Source organism: Lissotriton helveticus, chromosome 6 (genome assembly GCF_964261635.1).
Source record: "Lissotriton helveticus chromosome 6, aLisHel1.1, whole genome shotgun sequence".
Lineage (NCBI taxonomy): Eukaryota > Metazoa > Chordata > Amphibia > Caudata > Salamandridae > Lissotriton > Lissotriton helveticus.
In genome coordinates this window covers 2,069,015,563-2,069,038,773 of record NC_136067.1, presented here as the reverse complement: position 1 = coordinate 2,069,038,773, position 23,211 = coordinate 2,069,015,563, and the positions used below count along the sequence as shown (strand labels likewise).

Genomic DNA, 23,211 nt, shown 5'->3' with positions numbered 1-23,211 from the left:
TTTCTAACGTCCAGCACTGTTTTGCAACTGGAGTAAGCGGTGCTGGGGTCTCCGCAATTGATCAGGCTAATATTAGTGCTGCAAAAACTCTGGGGGGTTCTGCGGCCCCGTCAGGTATTAAAAAAAGGGAGAGCAACCTGTCCCAGAAAGGAACAGATTCCTTTTGCGCTCGGCCCCTAAAAAGAAGGTGACGGAGGGAGAGAAAACAGTTAAGGCATCTCCAGCCGTAACCCCTGTCAAGAAACCTACTAAAAGATTCAAAGTAAAGAAGTGTCGATCTAGAGAATAGTGCTACCTTCCAAAACCACCTTCCTCCCTAAGGTCCTATTTTAAAATCATGGAACAGGCGGCGGGATCAGCCGTGCCTGAGGGTGATAATAGGGGCACGGTCAAAGGAGCGGAGACTACGAAGCCCCAGCTGAAGCAGGGCAACCTGTAGTGTAGTTCCTATATTCCCAATAGACTCTGCGCATTGGAATAATATATTCTATAGAATTGACGTAGACTTAGGTCGACTAGGTCTCTATCGAATATATTAGACTTAATTGTGAGTTCCAGCTAGCTCAGAGGTCACTAGAAACTTTCTCGAATGAACAAGAACGGATTAGTTTCTGACAACCGCATAAACATGACAACTTTGTTTCCCAAGAAAAAGAAATGTATCTCTAGAGTCGCGGAAACAATAGATAGATATTTCACTCAGTCAATCATGCATGCTTCGTTTCACCAGAGGTGAAGAGAAATAGAGAGATGGGCATATTCAATAAAAAGTATTTATTGAACAGTCTTCTTTCTCATGCAGAAGAAATGAACTGCTACAATCGTAAGACTGGCTGTAAAGTATAATGTGTACTGCAAGAAGAGTATTATGAAATAATACTGTAAAAGCATGGTATGGTTTCTAAGCCATAAAATACATACATAAATAACAATGACTAAAAGTACTCAACGGGTGCTTCTAAAATACGCCTACCCCGATGTACCTAACCTAGGTCTAGTACGAGGGAAGAAGTAAGTGAGGTGTAGTATAGGTTTTAGTATTCTTTGCCAAGAATTTCTCTTATGGTCTAATCAGCCCTGTACCTTGGTATAGAATGAAGGAGGTCTGGTATCTCTCTCTCAGGACTCGATTTCCCAACACCCCGCAAGGGGAGCTTGGAAACACTGGAGCTGGGTTTCTCGGCAAGAGAAAAGACAGCGTCTCTCTCAGTGCTTCTGCTGGGGGGTAGGTTTCCTTCGGCACTTGCTGCAGCGAGATGCGTCAGGCAAGTAGATAGTCGAACTGCTCCAAACCACTGTGTGTTTGCTAGGGCAAGTGTGGGCATATGTATACCTTGAAGGTGCTGAGTTTGACGTAAGGTTGGACATAATAACATCATCAAAGAGTCTCAGTTCTTTGAAAACTCCATGAGTTCTTGGACAAATCAATATTCAAGCAAGGGGAAGTCCCTGACTGCTGAAGGCGAGTTTTCCAAGAAATCGTGTGGATTTTCGGAACTAGTGGAAGTAGCCATGCGTATTTGGACTGCATGAGCTATGTCTAAATATGGTTATGATTTCTATGCCTATATAAGGATAGGGTGATTTATACCTATATAAGGGCATGAATCGGGAAAATTACACTAGGGTCCTAAAATGCTATACACCACCCACTCCACTTTATTATGTTCGACATTACTCAATTCTAAGCATTTAAAACATATCTAAAGCATGTGTTTACAATCCCACCCAAAATTACATGGAATGCATTTGAAAATGGTTGTACACATAAAATGAGCATTTGAACTGTACGCATTTGAAAGCAATGATTCCATTTGAAGCATATAGTATGAATTAGATAATGCTAACTGAATGAATCATGAAAATTATATTTACGAAATGGCTCTTATTTACAGAATAAAAGGTTGAGACCATTCCATAGCAGAATATATAAACTGTTTTGGTTAGATGTGGTCAATATTCAATATTGTTTCTAGGAAGTATTCAAACAATTCTTGTTCTCTAAGAATAGTTCTACTTTAAGCAGATTACTTTGTGCCAAAAAATAGTTCAATTTTTGAAAAAAAAAGTCAGATCAAATAGTAGAAAAAATAGAGTTCCAAAGTTAGAAGTTTTGTTTTGAAAAAATGAAGGTCGAATTCACAGTTGATAGAACACTGTGTGAAAATTTCAAAAGTTATTCTCGGTGTCAGGAGAAAACATTAAATCATCTAAGCTGGCAAAGAAATCGTCAACCACTGTAGGACCACTTCATTAAGTAGATCAATCGTACACAGATGAGAGCATCGCCGTCAGCGTCAGTCGCATTAACAATGTTCGTAATAGAAGGTACCTGTGTGCCTGTTGGTCGGCGTATCTCAACCTCAGCTGGAATTGCTGGTGAGACCTCAATGAATGCCGTCATCGGGATTGGTAGCCGTTGGGGCAACCAAGCAAAGGGTCAACATCCGTTGGCAGTGCTGATGGGCGTGTCAGGCAGATATCTAACACGCATTCCTCTCCACAAAGTAGGCATCGTATAACAGGTAAGATGCAATCTTGCCAGATTGGTCTGAATGATAGGAACCACGTGGTATTCAGATCTCTCAAACGAGCCAAGCCAAGAATCTGTGTAATTCGGTCACAATCCTGCATGGCCAGGAGAGCGTTCTCCATGGTAGTCTGGGTATTGCTGGTGACTAGACTTGCCATATCGGAGCAGAAGAAATAAAAATAGTATCCCTGCTACGAGTCCCAAGACGAGAGTCAGGCCACCGAACACAGAGTGCACGAAGTTTGGAAAAATGCCTAGGACTGCTTCAAAGGGTGCTAACAGTCCAGAAAAAACTGCCTTAAATACATGTACTATACCACTGGTATCAGACATGTTTAAGATACGACCTAACATTTCTGCGAAATGTATGGGACAGTTTATTGATAATAGGGCATGTATCTCCGCAGAGGACCTTGCAACTTCCAGATCATACGTCTCTCTGGAAAAGGTCAGTGGCACAGTTTTTTGTAAAAGAATGGCTTTCATTCTGCTTAAAGTATCAATTCATATAGAAGAGGTGTTCAGTGAAGGCCATAGCGTCGACTCCCCGTCTGTCTTGCTTGTAGGAAACAATACTTGCATACAACAAGTGATGCTGGCTGACACACTAACGAGATAGGCTATTCCTGGCATCATTCCACAACAGCTGTGATCATTCAAAATTTTGTAGCTTCCATTGGAAAGCTGGCTAAAAACTGGATCTATCACTGCTATCGGGGAACCCTGCAGGTGGCAAGATAGGTTGGTCGAAGAACCCTCGCAGGCTCTGTGTAAATTAATACCTTGACACAAAAGTGTACCACTCAGTGAGTTTTTGCAATTTTTAAAGCTAAGAAATACCTCCTTTCCTCCACTCCAACATTTGTGTGTGTATGGTAAATCCCAAGTCGACGTAATCTATTCTTTACCAAACCTTTCATACAGGTGTGCTGGTATGTGTTTCAAGCAATACTGGAAAATCGTCACTGGTATCGTGATGGTGCCATGTATTCAATGGCTGGTTTCTCAGAAACAGTTAATGGTAATCTTTCCAGTTTTTCTATGCTAAGCACCGTATAATCTGCTCCCCTCTGTGCCAAAGAGATTTGTTTTTCTGTAAGGTTAAATCCAGTAAACAATGATGTGGTGTTGATTAGATGCCAAGGCACATAGCCTGAACAAAGATTTTGTAACGTCCAGCCTAGCAGCATTATAGAACGCAATTGAGACTGGCCATGTTGTAACATGAGCAAGTCCTGTTCCATTATGTCTATGGCAGAGGATACAATATTGTCCAAAGAATACATTCTGGATGACAGAGTTGTTAACCCATTGTCAACTACAGAGAGAGCTTTCTCTAAATTAATACGATCAATTTCTCATATTCGTTCTGCAGTTTTCATTTGCGTGACTTTCCATGCTTCATTATAAGCAGCGTATATACCGGCGTAAATGAAACGTTTATGACATGGTTTACGAGGTCCATGTAAGAAATCTTTCAAATCAACGCCATCTTTAAGTAAAGTTAAGTGTTGTTTTATTCTGGAAGTGTGGATTTCTATAGCCACTCAAGGCATAGTTTTCCTACACTGTATGTTGTTATTATCCCTGGATGTTGCCTCTGGGCGTATCTTGGATCTGGCCTAGTTACTGTAAAACCTTTTTATTTTTTGTTCAGGAATCTATTTTGAAAGTTATTTGTGTCTGTGGGCCAGATCATCCATTTTTACAATCAGGATTAGTTCTGTTCTGTTGTAAAATATAGTTTGCATCTACATCCTCATCTGTAGCTCTATTACTATTACTCTATTTGGTATGGACGGTTTGTTTAAATCTTTTATCTTGGCTAGGCCAAGACAGGATGTCTGTTGAACAGTGTCATTTAAAAACATTATTTGTTCTGGGATGATGCAGGCTCTAAATAAAGCTTCTAAACCTTGCACCTGCCAGTCTTTTGTGCCCCAGACAGTTTTTGTCTCAATGTTGTCTTTCCAAAAGTTGAAACCTAATGTAGACAATCGCGCATAAAAGGCCGCAGAATAAATGTGTTTAGTATTAGTCAACATACTTTTCATTCCTGTCTTATTTACATTTTTAAAGTAAAAAGATTCCGGATTTGTGACGTTGAAACCTGAAAAGTATGGACATTTTTCATAAAATGTTTTCGAGCTACCCTTTGGTGGTGTTGGACTTTGTTCCCATTGATTATAAGTATACACATTTCTAGGGTTTGCAGATTTTTGCAAATAATGATGACCATAATGATTAAAACAATACATTTGTTCATAATCTGATGAACTGTCTAAGTATTCATGTTTTGTGAATTTAGCTGACATTTCTAAATCTGTCATCATGTCATTAACATTGTCAAAGTCCCAATCATAGGAAAATGTGCTGGGTGAAACAAAGTCACTCAAGGAAACCTTAAATTGGTGTGGAATCTTCAACAGCTCAATTGGACCATAAATATCATAATCAGTTGTGTCCGATGCTATAACACCAGGTATAGGAACGGCTGTGATGTTTACTGATGACAGGTCTCTTTGTTCACGATGAGATGATTTGTAAGGTTTCAGGAGCAAGTTTATGTTCTTACTTGCTGTGTCCATTTTACTGTATTTTTCATCTATCAGCTTTCCCAATCTTAAAACAAGAATGAGCCAAAGTAGGAGAAAAAGTACACCTAACACAATCCAAAATTCAACCCATGGTGAAACCAGATATGTATTTTCAAGTTGATGAAAGAGTTCTGTTATTCTTTCTTTGAAAGTTTTATTTGCTGGCGTTGTTTCGGGCTCTCTCTGATCCTCAGAAAACATATCAAAGTTGATGAAATAGCCAGAGGCAGTTCTGTCAATTGTTGGAATTGCATCCGGATTACTTGAAATCGCTGGAGCTGCTTGATCTTTTGTCATATTTGTGTACTCAGATGTTACATCATTGTAGACGGGTGTTTCTTGACAAACTGTTATTTGGGTTTCAAGAGGCACAAGTTCCATGGCTTTGTTACATAGTCCTTCTTTTCTTACTGCAGATTCTTCAAAGGTGATGAGTCTTTCAGTTTGAACCTCTTGTATTGTAGCAAGATTTGGTCGTCTGCTACACCTTTGGAGTCCACTGGGCCTACTACATATTATCGGCCACATGATGAGGTTTGACCAGGTCGATGGACACAACCCTTTTCTCCTTTCTTCCAGCAAGGGGCGGCAGTAACACTGATCTTGTTCCGTGGATTGCTAATACAGGTACTGGTTTTCTGTAAGAAGGCTCAAATTCCTTCTTAACCGCAACCTTTTCCCTGACTAGATTCCCAATCTTTGGAATCCAGACAGGTCTTGCTGGGACAGGTGGTTTTTCTTCAGTGGTCGTTGGCTTCTGTATTGTGTTGCTCAGACTTCTTCGTGTTTCATTTAAGTCCTGCAAAACAGCTAAACGGTCTTTGATATCAAAGTGTGTTTGTTCCACCACGGAAGTGTGACGATCAAGGTCCTGGACAATCATTCTAGTACCAAAAAGCTGTCATATGGGATGAATCCACCCAGAGAATTTCTTGGCTGATTGTTAAGACTACGTTGGACCCACCTGTCACCCAAGCCTAATACCCTAGCTGTTATAGATTGCTTTATGTCTCGGTTTTTTCTTTCCACTACTGCATTTCCCTCAGAATCAATCAATCAATCAATCAGGTCATTTGTAGAGCGCACTACTCACCCGTAGGGTCTCAAGGCGCTGAAGAATGGAATGGACTTGAGTACTGCAATGCAATGCCCAAGCTGGCCACGGCCTCCTTGTAAGCTCGAGAGCTAAACGCAGTACCCTGGTCAGAATGTAGCGTGCTGATTTCGTATGTGCCGATAAAGACTCGCAAATCTTTTATAACAGTTTGTCCATCAGCCGAGCAATGAGGCCACATCCAAATGAATCTTGAGCATGAACCCACTGCGACTATAATATATTTATAATTGGCATCCCTCTGTAAGGGACCACAGTGGTCCAGGTAAGCACATGCTAGTGGTTTAACTGAAATAAGAAGGGGCGTGTGCGCAGGATGTTTCACTGTTCAAACTTTCATTTTTTGGCAGATTTCACATTCCAGAATGTAGTTTCCGGTCTGTTTTCTCATGCGTGGCCACCAATATCTCTTCTTTAATAATGACACTGTGGCGGAAACACCTGCGTGTGCAGAGGTGAGTCCTTCATGTGCTGCCAAGATGTGTCCTAATCTATGTTCCATGTTTGGAATTACTCTATCCCCCACTCCAGGGATTCAAGCAAAAAGAACATTATTTGCATCAGTTATATATGAGTACTTGAGTGGGAAGCATTTCAGAAGTGTTTTACCACTATCTTTTACTGATTTTTATTTATTTATTTTAACATTTGTAAAGCGCGACACGAAGGCCCAAGGGCATCTCGGCGCTGAGTAACTGCAATGTTTGGCCACCGAGGGGGCCAGAAGATCATTGATTAAAAAGCCAAGTTTTGAGGTTTTTTCTGAAAGACCATAAGGAAGTGCTGGACTTGATCGAGTGGGGCAGAGAGTTCCACAGTTTTGGAGCAGCAACAAGGAATCTTCTGTCACCCCAGTTGACAGATTTAGTTCGGGGGATCACCAAGTCCAGGGAGCTGGAGGAACGCAGTGCTCTGGATGGGCAGTAGAGGGTAAGGTTCTGAGTGAAGAACGAAGGAGCAGCGTTATGTAGAGCCTTATATACCAGGCATAAGGTTTTAAACTTAATCCTCTTCCTCACTGGAAGCCAGTGACGTTGTTTTATGTGGGGTGATACCGGGTGGAATTTAGGGATTCGTCCTAAGAGCCTGGCGGCCGCGTTCTGTATAGACTGCATTTTTGTTAACACTCTCTCCTGGGCCCCTAGAAACAAAGTGTTACAATAATCTAGGGTGGAGAGCACCAGGGAGCTTACCAGCGTTTTCGCCATGTTTTCAGGTATGAAGGGCAACATTTTTTTGATGAGCCTAAGTTTATGAAAGGCTGAGGCGGATATCTGGTTGGCGTGTGGAAGGAAGTTCAAGCGGTTGTCGAACATGACTCCCAGGTTCCTCACTTTGTCGACCGGGACTGGAGCCTGGCCCATGGATGATGGCCACCAAATGGGAGACCACTCCGGAGAGAGATTACCAAAAAGTACCCGCTCCGATTTATCGGAGTTTAACTTCAAGCTATTGTGTGACATCCAGTTCCCGATAGCCGACATACCCTGGTTGAACATGTTGGCTTTCTGAAGCCCATCATTTTTTACGGCTAGGACCAATTGAGTGTCATCAGCGTATGAAGTGAGGCTCATCCCGTGTGCCCTGATGACATTGGCAAGGTCCGACACATAAATGTTAAATAGTGTCGGACTGAGGGATGAGCCTTGGGGCACTCCACACGGTAGTGACAGGGGGGAAGATTCAAAAGGTCCCACAGTAACGCCCTGGGTCCTGTTGGCCAAGAAAGAGGCCAAAAGATTTTTGGCGTTACCTTGAATGCCTATGCTCTCGACACGGTCGACCAAGGTGGTGTGGTCGACCGTGTCAAAGGCAGCCGACAGGTCTAATAAAATCAGGACGGCGGTGCCTCCCGCATCCCGGATGGATCTGATGTCGTCCGCCGCTTTAACCAAGGCCGTCTCGGTTCCGTGGAAGCGACGGAAGCCAAACTGAGATTCATCTAGGCATTTGTTATCCTCAATGAAGGAGGAAAGTTGAGCATTCATAATTTTTTCCACTATTTTAGCTAATAGTGGGAGACTGGCAATTGGGCGGTAGCTTTTGAGTTCTTCTCTATCAAGGGTGGGTTTTTTGAGCAGCGGTTTTATTAGGGTTTTCTTTAGTGACTCGGGGTAGATGCCGGTGTTAAACATGGAGTTGCAGATGTTGGTTATGGAGGGTAAGACTGCATCCATGATAGGTCTCAAGACCTTCAAGGGACATGGGTCGAGAGCCGATCCCGATTTGATGGTGGAGATTGTTTTTAGCACCTCCGGACACGTGACCTCGCAAAACTGCGAGAGAATGGGTCCTTCAGGTTGAATGAATGGCCTGTGGGGGAGAGTGACATTATTGTCGAAAACCCTGTAGATATCATCAACTTTGCTGAAGAAGAATTCCGATAAAGCGTCGCAAAGGGTTTGAGACGGGGGAGGTGTGAGATCCACAGAGAGACCCGCTAGTTGTTTGGTGGTCTCATATAGGCATTTATTGGAATTTTGGGCGGTTTCAATTTTATTGCAGTAGTACTTTTTTTTAGCGTCCAGGATAAGCTGTTTGTATATAGCTACCGACCCTTTATATAAGAGTTTGGCTTCGGGTGAGTAGTCCTTCCGCCAGTGTCTCTCTCTATTTCGGCACTGTTGCTTTTGGGTACGCAGTGCCTCTGAGTACCACGGGGCCGAGGGGGTAGATCTATTGCGTGACCGTTGTTTAACTGGGACCAGATCTTTGGCTGCTGAGCTCACCCAGTTGTAAAATTGGGACGTGGCAGTATTAGCGTTCGGAGATAGCGTTGGGAGGGTGTCATTAAGCAAGGTTTCCAGCCTGCAAACATCTAGATCATCCCATGCCAAGTAGGGGAGACAGGGTTTAGAGTGGGATTTGTCGACCAGAGGGTCGATTGCTGGAAGTGAGGCCAGGATGAGATGGTGATCCGACCAAGTTAATGGGAGTATTGCTGTGAGTTTGAGGGCCGGGGCATTAGAAAAGATGCCGTCCAAAGTGTGACCTCCTTCGTGCGTAGGGGAATGAACCAAAGGGGATAAACCAAAAGTAGACATGTCAGCTAAAAGCGTGGCAGTATCGGGATTATCGGGCACATCAAAATGAAAATTAAAATCACCTAAAATGGTGAAGGAGTTCTCCAGCGCGGATGTTTCCAGCAAGGATCTGTGAGCCCCCAGGAAATCACCCCTGGGTCCTGGTGGTCGGTAAAGGAGGATCCCTTTAAAGGTGTAGGAGGGGGTCAATTTTATTGCGAATTCTAGTGCTTCGCAGGAGGTCAGGGGAATTAACATATGCCTTACAATATAGGTGTCACGGGCTATGATTGCAATGCCGCCGCCTTTTTTCTTGGTTTGCCTGTCCAATCTGTAGGTAGTGAACCCCGCTGGGACGGCTATGACAAGATCCGGGTCAGATGCTTGTCCCATCCACGTTTCCGTCATGAACAGGATATCTATTTTGTGGTCCTGTATCAAGTCATGGATGTCCTGGCTGTGTTTGCCAAGCGAGCGGACATTTGTAAGCGCAATGATGTAAGATTCCGTGGAATGGTGCTTGCCAGTCTGAAAAGATTTCCGAATGGACGGTAACATTACATGACAGCCGGTGCAGTGGGCTGCAGGCTTTATGGGCAGCGACATGGGGTGGTATATGCAACATAACTGGCTGGTCGTGGGGCGTAGGGACCGTAGCTGAGCTGCTGTATAACATATACGGGGGATAGGGTGGGATGGACCAGGGGGGCTGGCCCTAGGCCTGGGCCAGGCCCGGGCCAGGCGCGGACGGGCGCAGACAGGCTTGCCTTCGGCGCGCCGCCGGCGCGCCCGCTGCGCCCGCCCGCTGCGCGGTCGGGCGGCTCTGTTATTAATATACATAATGGGGCGGGCGGGAGGAGGGTGGGAGGGGCGCCGAGCAAACCGGGCAGCCTTCCCAACACAAGATGGCGCCCAAAGTCGACCTGATTGCTTCCCAGCGCGTAATAATGAACCCTAGCCTCGGCGAAGTAGTCTCGCCTGGGTGGGGGGGCGGGCATATAAAACAGGAGCAATTTAAAATATTTACAAAGGTTAAAACGAAATGCAAAACGAGTATAATATCAGTCCTTTTTAAATTTCCAAAGTACACAGAGCAGACCTCCGGCTTCCGCCTCAGAGGGAAAACATTGTCAATTACTTTGCAGTGCGAGTAAAACGCCTTTTAAATACCCTGGGAGGGCGGGAGGGGCGCCGAGCAAACCGGGCAGCCTTCCCAACACAAGATGGCGCCCAAAGTCGACCTGATTGCTTCCCAGCGCGTAATAATGAACCCTAGCCTCGGCGAAGTAGTCTCGCCTGGGTGGGGGGGCGGGCATATAAAACAGGAGCAATTTAAAATATTTACAAAGGTTAAAACGAAATGCAAAACGAGTATAATATCAGTCGTTTTTAAATTTCCAAAGTACACAGAGCAGACCTCCGGCTTCTGCCTCAGAGGGAAAACATTGTCAATTACTTTGCAGTGCGAGTAAAACGCCTTTTAAATACCCTGGGAGGGCGGGAGGGGCGCCGAGCAAACCGGGCAGCCTTCCCAACACAAGATGGCGCCCAAAGTCGACCTGATTGCTTCCCAGCGCGTAATAATGCAAAGACAGCTTGCATTATTTTGCTGTCTATTTTTGTTTTTGAACGACTGATTGCAGCTACGGAGCCGTTTGCACAGTTGCTTCATCAGCCAATGAATTCCCGACAACATGAACGCCATCACACTGATCGCTCAGTGTATGGATCACATGAGTCTTTTGTAGTTCTTTCTGTAATAGAACTACTTGTTCCCAAAGCAACTTATGCTTAAGTGTGCCAGCTTTTGCATCTTTGAAACCGTTTTGAACCCAGTTCTGCAAGTACTCATTGTAAGACTGGACGCAGTAATACGAATCGAACACCATGAGTGTGGGGAATTCGCGATCGGTATTTTCAAGCGCCATTTTGAATGCTTGGAGTTCAGCTCGCTGAGCTGTACAGTCTCCTAGAGATTGAGTTTTTGTGACCATCGGTCTGAATTTACCATCGCCCCAGCGACTTTTAACAATCGCACACGCAGCACTATAGGCTTATTTGCCCCCAATAGCAGGCTGTGCTGATCCGTCTGTATAAATTATACATCTGTAATATTCTAGAGGCAGAATCTCAGTGGGCAGAGGGCATTCGTGTTCGTATTGTAAAAATTCTTGAGTTTTCAAGTAGGGGTCAAAAACGTATTCAACGTCTGTTGCAGCAAGAGAGTTAACCCATTGTATCCATCTCATATGTAAAGCTTTAGCATTTGGAATGCTTGCTTTCATCACTGCCTCTAGGGCAGGTACAGGTGTAACAACCATTATGCGTTTTCCCAGTGCGAGGGCTCTCTCTTTTGCTACTGCAGTTTGAACCGCTGTCAGAATTTTTTCTGTTGAAGTGAATTTAATTTCAGCTTGTGTGTACAAGTGTGATTTATAAGCTATTGGTACCTTTTCACCTTCATTAAAGGTTAGGTATGTGAATCCGCATCTCCCTGGGATGATTCGTATTACAAGATTGCGTACGTTGTCGCATGTTTGTAACTGTGTTTTTGCTAACATGTCTGTTTGCACTGAACGCAAAATTTCTGTGTGTTTTTGAGTCCAATTAGTTGGTTTGATTAGTTTGTAGAGAGGTTTAACCCTTTCTGTGTAATTTAGAATGTAAGTTCTTCCGAAATTTAGGAAACCTAGAATTGACTGTAAGTTTTTCAGCGTCTTTGGAGGTTGGAGAAGCGCACATTTCTCTAGAAAGTTTGCTGCCAGGCTTTTGCCTTCACTTGAAAGTTCGTATCCTAAAAATAGGACGTTGAGGTGGGCAATCCGCTATTTCTTAAAATTGAATTTGTACCCTTCAGATGCGAAGCCAAGTATTATGGTGTTCACTCTGTTCAAGTGCCTATCCAAGTTATCGTCTGTTAGATAGATGTCATCGACATAAGATAATGCCTCATCATCATACGTTTGTAGTAACTCTCTTACTCTGGCTGAAAATAAACCTGGACTATTCTTGAATCCTTGGGGAGACAGCAAAAATGACGCTGTGTTCCCATGATTGAGAAAGTGGTCAAGTTCCTGCTTTCAGGTGCAATGTTTTGACAGAAGAAACCGTTAGAAATATCTAATGTTGTTTTATATTTTTTGCACTCAATGTTATTCATCAGTGTTGCACTGTGTGCATTTTGTACTGCAAAAGTTTTGCAACAAGAGTTTAAATGTCTGTAGTCCAAAACTAGACGATATGTATTGTCTGGTTTAGAGACAGGAAACAAAGGATTGTTCATGGACGAGGTGCATGTTTCAATCACCCCTTGGTATTCAAGTTGATCTAAGATCTCCCTGACCTGTTTTTTAGCTTCCTGTTTAACAGGATATTGCCTTTGCATTGTTGGTTGAGTTTTCAACTGGATTTTATGATGAGGAGAATCCTCATCCCATCCCACATGATTTTTATATAATGCTGGAGCTTGGGCTACTGCTCATTTTCTGGCATAAGTGTGTTTTTTATGAATTGGAATATGATTTGAGAAGGCTGGCATAATGATGTCTTCGCCATGGGGGCACTCCCTGACAAATTGAGGTGGCCAGTCTTTTTCAGCTAGAAGAAAGTCATAACCCTTAGAGAGCAAAGAGTGCTTTTATTTTTCTAGTTATGTCGCCTTCCATCCGGAGCGTTACTTCATATAATTTATGTGGTACACTAACTCTGGTATCGGCAGATTCAACCTGAATGCATTCATTTAAGTCCACTGCCTCCAGATGATCCTTCAGGATCTTGCGAGCTATGGTAACTTCTGCTGCGCTGTCCAGCATTGTCTGAGCCCACTCCCCGTTCTTGATTTGTGTCCTCAAGATCCTCAACATGTCTGATTTTTAGACCTGCTACATTCTTCTTGGTGGATTGGGGTTTAATTATTTTTTGGAACGTGCTGATCGTCTTTGGACTTCACCCGTTTTTCTTTGTGTTCTGCTCTTCATCTTCTTTCCGATTTCTGTGAGTAAGTCTGAAAGGTACGAGAGGAACGTGTATCAGTATCTGGATATCTATCAGGTTTCTCAAATTATCCCTATTTCTGAGGTATACCTCTTTTCAGAGGGCTCCTGTTGAGGAGACCTTCCTCTGGACTGAGAACGCTTTTCTTTAGGAAGTGTCTGTTTAGTGTTTTCCCACTTCTTTTTAGGCGTAGTGAGATTATTTTAAATAAAAACCTTTTCAGGATATTCTGTGAGTTGGGGTTTTACTGGTTTCCCACCCAAACTATCTCTACCTCGTTTTTCATAGGATATTTCAATAATTCTAGCAAGTTCATACGGTTGCTCAGTAATATCAAGTTCTTTTAGTTTTTGGCGGATTGCCACGGATGCTGCTTCACCTTTAATGTTAGCTAATGATATAGCCGAGACCTGTTTGTAATCTTTTAGTAATTTCCTACCTAGATTCAAGGCAGGTTCTGGTCCGTATTAATTGTGAATCTGTTTCAGGACATCTGGTATTACCGCCATAGACAGAGCACCTTGTGTTTTTGTGTAGATTGAAGCAAATACTGTATTCCAAGTGTCACAGTCCTCCACGTGTGGTGCGATCCCCATTAGTAAACAGATTGTTAGAATCCTGTGTTTCTCATGAGGTGTACTATAGGGAAATACTGCCTCTATTTGAGTAATGTTTTGAGCTAACCAGAATGGAATTAGTTCCCCCTTTGCTGGTAATTTACCAATGACTGATTATATAGTCTGTGGTGTAATTTTGTTTGTGTTCCCCTGGTGAGGGGTGTGCTATGGTATCCTTATAGCAGGTTGGACGGTTAAAGTCTGCATGACATATTGAACCAATTGTCTATGTATTTTGATTAACTGTTTCAGCTGAGCTAACAGTTCTGGACCTGTCATTCTTTCAATGTCAAGATGTGGTGATTAGCTGGCTAGTACCGGCCATGTTGCCCCTGGTCTAACTAGTGGACCGCGCCTGGTAATGTGATTTTGATGTTGTAGGGCACCTTTAAACCAGAGCTGATGCTCTTGGTATGTTAATGGTATTTCAATATCCTTGAAAGGAATGTATTTCACTGGAGGTTCCTCTATTTTGTAGTCATGGAACTCATGTGTTACTGGATTTGCTGTAGAAACAGAATCCATGAATAGAATACCTCTGTCTGACGATATTCTTGTGCCTCTATAATAAAGATTACTCTACCACCTCTCGATGATATGCCATTTGTTATAAGCTTTATAGTGATGGTTTTCCTCACGTTTGTTGGGATGATTATAGCGTCCGGGTCATATTCATTAAACCCTGTAACGTCTAAACCTGGTTGGTCTGCTACTGCAGCTCCACCGGTCTCGTTGCCGTTAAGCGACATTGTTTAATGAAAGTTTTGCAGAGCAAGTTTCAAGGAAACAAAGATAAGGTGCACAATATTTTGGAACACTGTATCCTTCAACGTTGAACTAACCAAAAACTAATAAATAGGATTCTTGTCCTACTCAGTTTCGGCAGATATTTTATCCTTTCACCGACTCCAGACGTCTATTGGAGTATTTTACCGGAAAAAGGGGTCTCTGTGAAAAGCACAACTGAGTTACTCTAGTATCTAGCAATAAATTAGTGCCTTCCAAACATTGGGCGCTATGTAGTGTAGTTCCTATATTCCCAATAGGCTCTGCGCATTGGAATAATATATACTATAGAATTGACGTAGGACTGTGGTCAACTAGGTCTCTATCGAATATATTAGACTTAATTGTGAGTGCCAGCTAGCTCAGAGGTCACTAGAAATTTTCTCGAATGAACAAGAAGGGATTAGTTTCTGACAACCGCATAAATATGACAACTTTGTTTCCCAAGAATAAGAAATGTCTCTCTTGAGTCGCGGAAACAATAGATAGATTTCACTCAGTCAATCGTGCATGCTTCGTTTCACCATAGTTGCAGAGAAACAGAGAGACAGGCGTTTTCAATAAAAGGTATTTATTGAACAGTCTTCTTTCTCATGCAGAAGAATTGAACTGCTACAATCATAAGACTGGCTGTAAAGTATAATGCATACAGCAAGAAGAGTATTATGAAATAATACTGTAAAAGCATGGTATGGTTTCTAAGCCATAAAATATATACATAAATAATAATGACTAAAAGTACTCAACTGGTGCTTCTAAAATACGCCTACCCCGATGTACCTAACTTAGGTCTAGTACGAGGGAAGAATTAAGTGAAGTGTAGCATAGGTTTTAGTATTCTTTGCCAAAAATCTATCCAAGATTTCTCTTAGGGTCTAATCAGCTCCGTACCTTGGTTTAGAATGAAGGAGGTCTGGTATCTCTCTCTCAGGACTCGATTTCCCAACACCCCGCAAGGGGAGCTTGGAAATACTGTAGCTGGGTTTCTCGTCAAGAGGAAAGACAGCGTCTCGCTCAGTGCGTCTGCTGGAGGGTCGGCTTCCTTCGGCACTTGATGCAGCAAGATGCGTCGGGCAAGTAGATAGTCGAACTGCTCCAAACCACTGTGTGTTTGCTAGGGGTAGTGTGGGCATATTTATAACTTGAAGGTGCCGAGTTTGATGTAAGGTTGGACATAATACCGTCATCAAAGAGTCTCAGTTCTTTGAAAACTCCATGAGTTCTTGGACAAATCAATATTTAAGCAAGGGGAAGTCCCTGACTGCTGAGGGCGAGTTTTCCAAGAACTTGTTGTGGATTTTCGAAACGAGTGGAAGTAGCCTTTCGTATTTGGACTACATGAGCTATGTCTAAATGTGGTTATGATTTCTATGCCTATATAAGGATAGGGTGATTTATACCTATATAAGGGCATGAATCGGGAAAATTACACTAGGGTCCTAAAATGCTATACAACAAACCCATTGAGGTTAGAGAAATCGGTTCTCTGCATTAGCAGAAGATGGAAGCCCATTTGGTGCCCCAGAAGCTCTACTCTCTACGGCTCAAAACGGGATTCCCCCGTAAGCAATTTAGGCAAGGGATTATCCTCGTTGGAGGCAGCGAACTTTGGGGAGTAGGCACCCCACAGGAGGGAGCCCCTACAGGGACCCAAGTGATCGACTTAAAACAAAGCTTGAGACAAGAAATCTTGGTTAAGTTTGAAACTTCGGAAAGTAATCAGAAGTTCATCCAAGAGAAATGTGAGACACTCAAACAGAAGATAGATGGACTCGCATTGCATACAAGGGCTTTGGAGGAGGAGGTGAAGGCCCTGGGTGAGGTTACTACTGCAAACTCTAGAGAAATAGAGAGGCTTAAACAAGGAATTAAGGAACTACAGGAGGATATGGAAAGGCTTGAGCTTCAGGCCAGGCGCAATAACATCCATCTTTTGGGTATTGCTGAGAATGTAGAAGGACCAGACATCAAAGCCTTTGTGTGTAAGCTACTGGGAGAAATTTTTAGGGACAGAACTGATATCGACTGGGAAAGAGAGCTCCAAAGGGTACATAGAGACCCTTATAGGTTGCATCAAGGGAGAAAAGCCCCCAGGAAGATATTAATATACTTTGTCACCTTTTCAATATAAAGAACTTGTTCTGGGCCAAGCATTGAAGGAACGGTCGCGGAAATATGGGGATTTTACCCACCAAATACGTTCTGATATGGGCAAGAGAATGGCTCAGATGCAGTGGCTATTAGGTACAAAAATTAATGAATTGTGTTCTAGAGGGGCCCAGGTGCATATGAAGTTCCCTGCCATGCTACAGATTATGGGGCCGATTAGGATGGCGGACGGACTTGCGTCCGTCCGCCACCCCTGAGTTGGAGGGACCGTCCGCATGGGCAGCGGCGGTCCCTCCATAGCAATTAGGATGTGACCGCCACCCTGGCGGTCACATCCTGTATGTTTTACATTGCGGAGGATGCTGCTTGAAGCAGCATCCGCCGCAATGCAAAAAACGAAAGGCGTGCATTTGCATGCACAAAGCGGCAGGCACCGCGCGGTGCCTGCCGCTTCGTGCACGCAAGGGCAGGGGGGTACCATAGGTACCCCCCATGTGCACCCCCCACGCAACCTTCACCCAGGGGGCCCGCAACGGGCCCCCAAAGTGACTGTCCGTATGCTTTTCCACGGCGGAAAAGCCGCCGCGGAAAAGCATGACTCACCCTGCATCCTAATATGGCTGGCGGTGTCTGATAGACACCGCCAGCCATGTTATTGCTTTTCCGCCGTGGTCGCCTTCCGACCGCGGCGGAAAAGCGGCGGACGGATTGGGAGACCCACCAGCCATCCTGATTTGGCGGTGGGTCTTTCAGGCCTCCTCGGCGGATTTCCCGCATACTCCGGGCCGGCAGTGGCTTCCGCCGGCCCGGAGTATGCGGGAAATCCGCCATCCTAATGACCCCCTTTGTGTCAAAATAAAATGTACAATATCCAAGAACCTGATGAGGTAGACTCCTTGCTGGTGCAGATGGAAGGCACGGAATAGAGATTGCGGTATATGATGTCTACAGCTAGCACATGGAATGTATATAGTATTTATATAGATTTAATTTAGAGGTTTGGGATTAGGTGGTCGCATAGATATGAATCTGAAGTTAAGATTCACCAGGGTACACTTTATACGTCGCTCGGATTTACATTTTTGTCATTCGGCACTGACTGAATTTAAAGGAATAGGTTCGGGTGGGTATTTAGATATGAATTTGTAAGTTTGATTCCACCTGGGTAGTCTTTAGATGTTGCCCGTACTTACATTTCTTTGGGACTTGGCAATGATTTAGTTAGTTTTTGGTTTTGGATTTACCTCACTAGTATGGGGGTTTCTTGAAGGCGCTCACGCCCAAGAAGATAGGGAGGGGGTTTCCCAGGGGGAAGGGGACTGGGAAGTTGGGGTGTTGGGAGCATGTGGGAGAAAAAGAAAAAAAATAATATCCTCAATCTATCGTATAGTTGCTTTACTCAGATAAAACCTGTTTGAATCCTTAGTCGCTCCAAACAGGGAGATCCAAAGCAACCTCAATTTGATGGGAGTGGGATGAAGTGGTCCTGACTATTTGATAAATGAGTAAGAGCTTAGTTCACTTCATCTCCTGGAATGTAAATGGGGTGAGGTCTATGAGGAAGCTGGCTCGAACTATGGAATTCCTTAGGAAAACCGAGGCTAACGTCATCCTGCTTCAAGAAACCCACCTAGAAAAAATTGAATGTATAAACGCATTTAAAAAATGGTCAGGGGTCCAGGATATTGTCTATTCAGTTCAATGAGGTAGCACAAGGGGAGTAGCTGTTATTACAAGATCTAATTGCGATATCAAATTAGAAAGCCACCAGACGGATGTATCAGGGAGATGATATTAGCTAAGTTAAGGATTCAAGCCACAAATTAGTTTGTGTCAGCTATTATGGCTCGAATGAGGATAAGCCAAACGCACTATTTAAACTAGAGTCTGCTCTTTTGTTAACTCATGCCCCGGTAGTGATTGGAGGGTATTTTAATATAGTTCAAAGGACGGACTTGGACAGAACCTCTAAAGCAAAGTATGTAAGCTCCCCTAATGTAACGGTAGTTCTTAAAACGTTGATTCAGGAATTAAAGTTCGTAGATGTCTGGAGAAATAAGATGGGTAATAAGAAGTATGGGCACCACTCCCGTATTGATTATTTTTTAATAGATCAGGAGTTATTGACGGGAGTGGAAAAGATTAACCATCTGCCCGTTATTCTCTCTGACCACTCTGCAGTGTACTTCTCTTCGAGGCTCCAGGAAAAGAAGAGTATAACAATATGGACACTGGATAGGACAATCTTATTAGATGAGGTAGTGATAGCTAAGCTGCAAGATGAGGTCACGGTCTTCTTTAAAGCTAATATTAGATCAGCAAAAAATCAGATAATGTGGCACTCCTTTAAGGCTTTCTTGAGAGCGGTTGGCTCCTTTATAATGGTAGGTAAAAGACGCAGTATGAGGCAGCGGGAGGAAGCACCTTTAAAAAATATCGAAAGCAAACAGATGGAGGTGCAAAAGGCATCGTTAGAATGTGTCAGTAAGGTGGCCTTGTTAACCAAACAGTTAGAACAGCTCCAAGAAGAATACCATGGTGTTCTCGATAATATCTTAGCTGATAGATGGAAGTAAATTACAACATTAATCGTATGGTGAGAAGAGTGGCACCCTTCTGGCTTGGAAAGCCAAAGTTGACAAAGCTCGCAACTAAATAACCTGCCTGAGGGAGAGTAGAACAGGAGACATAGCAGATACAAATGTTAAGATAGGCTTAGAAATATGTAGATATATGAGTAATTTGTATAAAGAAGATATTTCTCCGGGGAGGGAGTTCATCGAGGAGTTTTTTAAGAATGTCGAACTTCCACACCTTAGTGAAGATCAGAGTGAGACTTTGGCTTCTGAGTTTAGAGAGTACAGCTGAGGAAGATGGCCAGAGGGAATGCGGCCGGCCCGGATGACCTTCCAATAGAAATGTATCTGTGTCTTTTGGATAGCATTGTACCCGTCTTTAAAAAGCTATTTAACACTATACTGATGGAAGGTGAAAACCCTTCACTGTCCTGGGCCGAAGCAACAGTGGTTTTAATTTTGAAACCAAATTAGGACCTGCTGATGACGGACTCTTACTGACCAATATCCCTGTTGAACACAGACTATAAAGTGTTCGCAGGGATATTGGCAGCCAGGGTGGCTAAAATTATGAAGAAGGTTGCACATAGAGATCATATGTTTTTTTTCCCTGGAAGACAGCTTAATGAGCTAACTTTCACAATGCTTGGGGTAGTAGACTTAGCTGAATCATATAACCTGCCAGTAACAGCTGAGGCAGTTGACACCGCTAAGGCTTTTGATCAGATTCACTGGCCCTATCTTTGGGAGGCCCTCAAGATCTTTGGTTTTCCTAACAATCTATTAAATGCTGTCCAATTCCTATATCGCTCACCTAGAGCTAGGGTCTTAGTAAATGGGGAGTTAACGGATTGGTTCAATATTCTGCGAGGAACACGACAGGGGTGCCCCCTGTCCCGCTTTTATTCAATCTCTGTATTGAACCGTTGGTGGCCTGGATCAGACAGGATAAGTGCATTGCCCCTTTTAAATATGGAGATCTTGAGGTTAAATTAGCCCTAAATGCGGTTGACATTATTCTGTATACTCTGTACCCCGAAAAGGCTATTCCCACTTTGATGGCTAACGCAGAATTCTTTGGGAAGGTATCGAGTATAGACTAAACAGAGATAAGACTGAAATTATGGAGTGGAACCAACCAATTCAGACTCCGGGGGCAAAGCCACATATGCGTTATTTGGGTATCATTATCACACAGAAATTAGTGGAGGTGACTATAGTTAATTGGAGGAAGATCAGCCAGGAGATAGGGAAATTGTTGGGTAGATGGGCAAATCTTCCCCAAAATATATATGGTAGGGTTAACCTTATCAAGATGATCGTTTTGCCAAACGTCACTTTCTTCTTTAATTCCATACCGCTATCAACGCCTCGAATGGCTCTCGTATATCTTGGAAAAGATGGAGAAGAAGGCTGGAAAAGGGGGAGTTGGCATTGCCTGACCTGTTGATATATGGACATGCCTTCTTCAAGAATTATCGGATGTTGTTAAATAAACCTGATGACTCTGCAATTGGTACTCTCTATGGGGCAATGCTCAGTGAGTTGAGGGATGGGCAAGAGCATTTCCTATTCAAGTATGGGGACCCAAAGTATTTCAAGAAAGTAAGATTGAAGATTTTGTTAGAGGCACTGAAAACTTGGGTCCTTATTCAGAAAAAATAGGAGTGTCTCATTACTCTGCCAATGCCCCGATATGGGGCTCACCAGGAATGGCGGAGTGTGTAAAAGATCTGCTCAGCCTACCATTGAATCATGCAGGAATTTCCCGTTGGAGTGATTTGATGTCAGAAACTGAGTTGGTTAGTTGGGAAACCTTGAGCTTACTTACGCAGGGTCAATTAATTTTCCGCCTGGTGGGCGAGTCAGGACTGGGAGGAGCAGGAGGATGACTCTTGGCTAAATCTAGCTACAAAAGTGGGTACCATTAAGAAGGAGGTCCCTTTGTGGTATCGATCATTGGTGGAGGTAGATGCTGACCTGGAGAAGGATATTCAAAAGCTCTGGGGTGACTATTTGGTAAACATAAATTTGAGTGAGGCTTGGGTGGCTTCATTCGCATTGCTGTGGGAGACATTTAACCCAGCCTTTCTTAAACGCAACCGTCTTTTCACTCTTTATAGGGTGTATTGGTCCCCAGCAAAATTAGCAAAAGTTTCAGGAACACAGTATGTCTGTCCAAGATGTCGAGATCCCTCAGCAGACGACCATCAAATGTTTTTAACATGCACACAGATTACCACATTTTGGACTGAACTTTGTACATTTTTGACGGAAGTTACAGACGTACATGTGAGGGCAAGTCCCCTACTTGCATTCTTTGGAAGGTGTCAAGGTAGTACCTCCGCCAAAAATAAGAATGTTGCAAGATTCATCTTTTATGTGACCTTATTGGAGAGCCCGCAGATTTGTAGAGCATGAACATCAGATGTTCCACCCCCTTTTCTGGAATGTAAAAAGAGTATTATATCCATAAGTCAACAGGACATGGCGTGTGATCCTAGTAGTCGGGAAAAGATATGGGCTTTGTTGGTGGACTTGAGTCAAACAACTGGGATCTAATGATTAAGCCAATAATTAAGCTATCAGTCCTGTTTTTCTTCCATTGCTACGGGCATACCAGAGAAGGGTGGAAGTGGAAGCAGCTTGTTTTCTTGAGTGGAATGACTCCATCCCTGGTCAGCCAAGGTAACGGGAAAGGAGTATTGCCAACAAGTAAATTGGCAGAATGGGGATACACAAAAACAATAAACTTTATCACTGGTTAGAAGTGGTAAAGTTTCCAGAACCCTAAAACCAGCAAAAATGAATTCAGCAAAATGGGGATGAGGAAGGTAAAATGTTTGGGAGTAGCCCTGCAGAAAGGGGCAAGTCCAACAGGACATTAACCTGTTATTGTATGGTATAAAATTACCCAAAGTGTCTCTTCGGGTTGGTGGACTTTGTGACTATGGTACGAATATGAAATGTACTAGTGTGCACATTTTATTGAATTGTTGGTTTTATATTAGCTAATGCCGTAGGTTCTTAAAGCCTATTTTAATCAAATATGATATTAAAACACGTTATGTAACCTTAAGGTTTTTATGTGCTATGATTTAAATAATTCATATTTTAATATATGTTTATTAATTTGGGTATTTAGTAATTGTTATTGCTATGATATAGAATGTTGCTTATTGTTTCATGTATGGAATATTTTAACACACTATTTTCCTAATAAAATATTTTTTATTACTACTATTGTATGTTTGAGTAGCATGAAATTGTATTTGCCAGAGTTGACTCTACGACCTGATAAGGAAACACATTCTTCCAACAACCACAGACTGTGTGGGATTGAGATGTCAAGGTCACTTAAATACTGTGGGAAAGTGCCTCTTTTTGAATGGTTACTCCCTAACTTTTCACCAGATAACTAATGCTAAATTGACTGAGTGTGCCCTGGGTCCCTGCCACTCAGGTTCCCAGGGCCTGTGTTCTTTCACAAAACAGTAACTTTGTTCCCACTATTGGCACATCACTGGGTCACATATAAGTCTACTGTAAAAGGTACCCCTGCCATAAAAGGGCCTTGCGATCAGAGAAGGCATCCGAGGGCTGCAGCATGTATTATGTCACCCTCAGAGACCCCCCACCTTAACACACACACACTGCCAGTGCAGGCTGCGTGCTTTGCTGCTGCCCAAAGTGAAGAGTCAACATGCCCACCAACACCGCCTTTGGAATGGATAAGTCGCCCATCTAGCTGGCCTCACAGTCCTAAGGCAAGGGTGCACCATTCCACGGGGGAGGGCTTAGCTGCCTAAGCACTATGGCACTACCTTAGAGATGCCCCTTAGAAAAAGACTGACCTCTAGTAC

General features: G+C 43.3%; 1 protein-coding gene across 1 annotated transcript in view; it reads right to left on the bottom strand.

Moving 5' to 3' along the window:
- LOC144762998 (antileukoproteinase-like) overlaps positions 1 to 23,211 on the bottom strand; it is a gene marked incomplete at its 5' end in the record, with an annotated part of 160,331 nt that overhangs the window by 21,946 nt on the left and 115,174 nt on the right. The window lies entirely within an intron of this gene.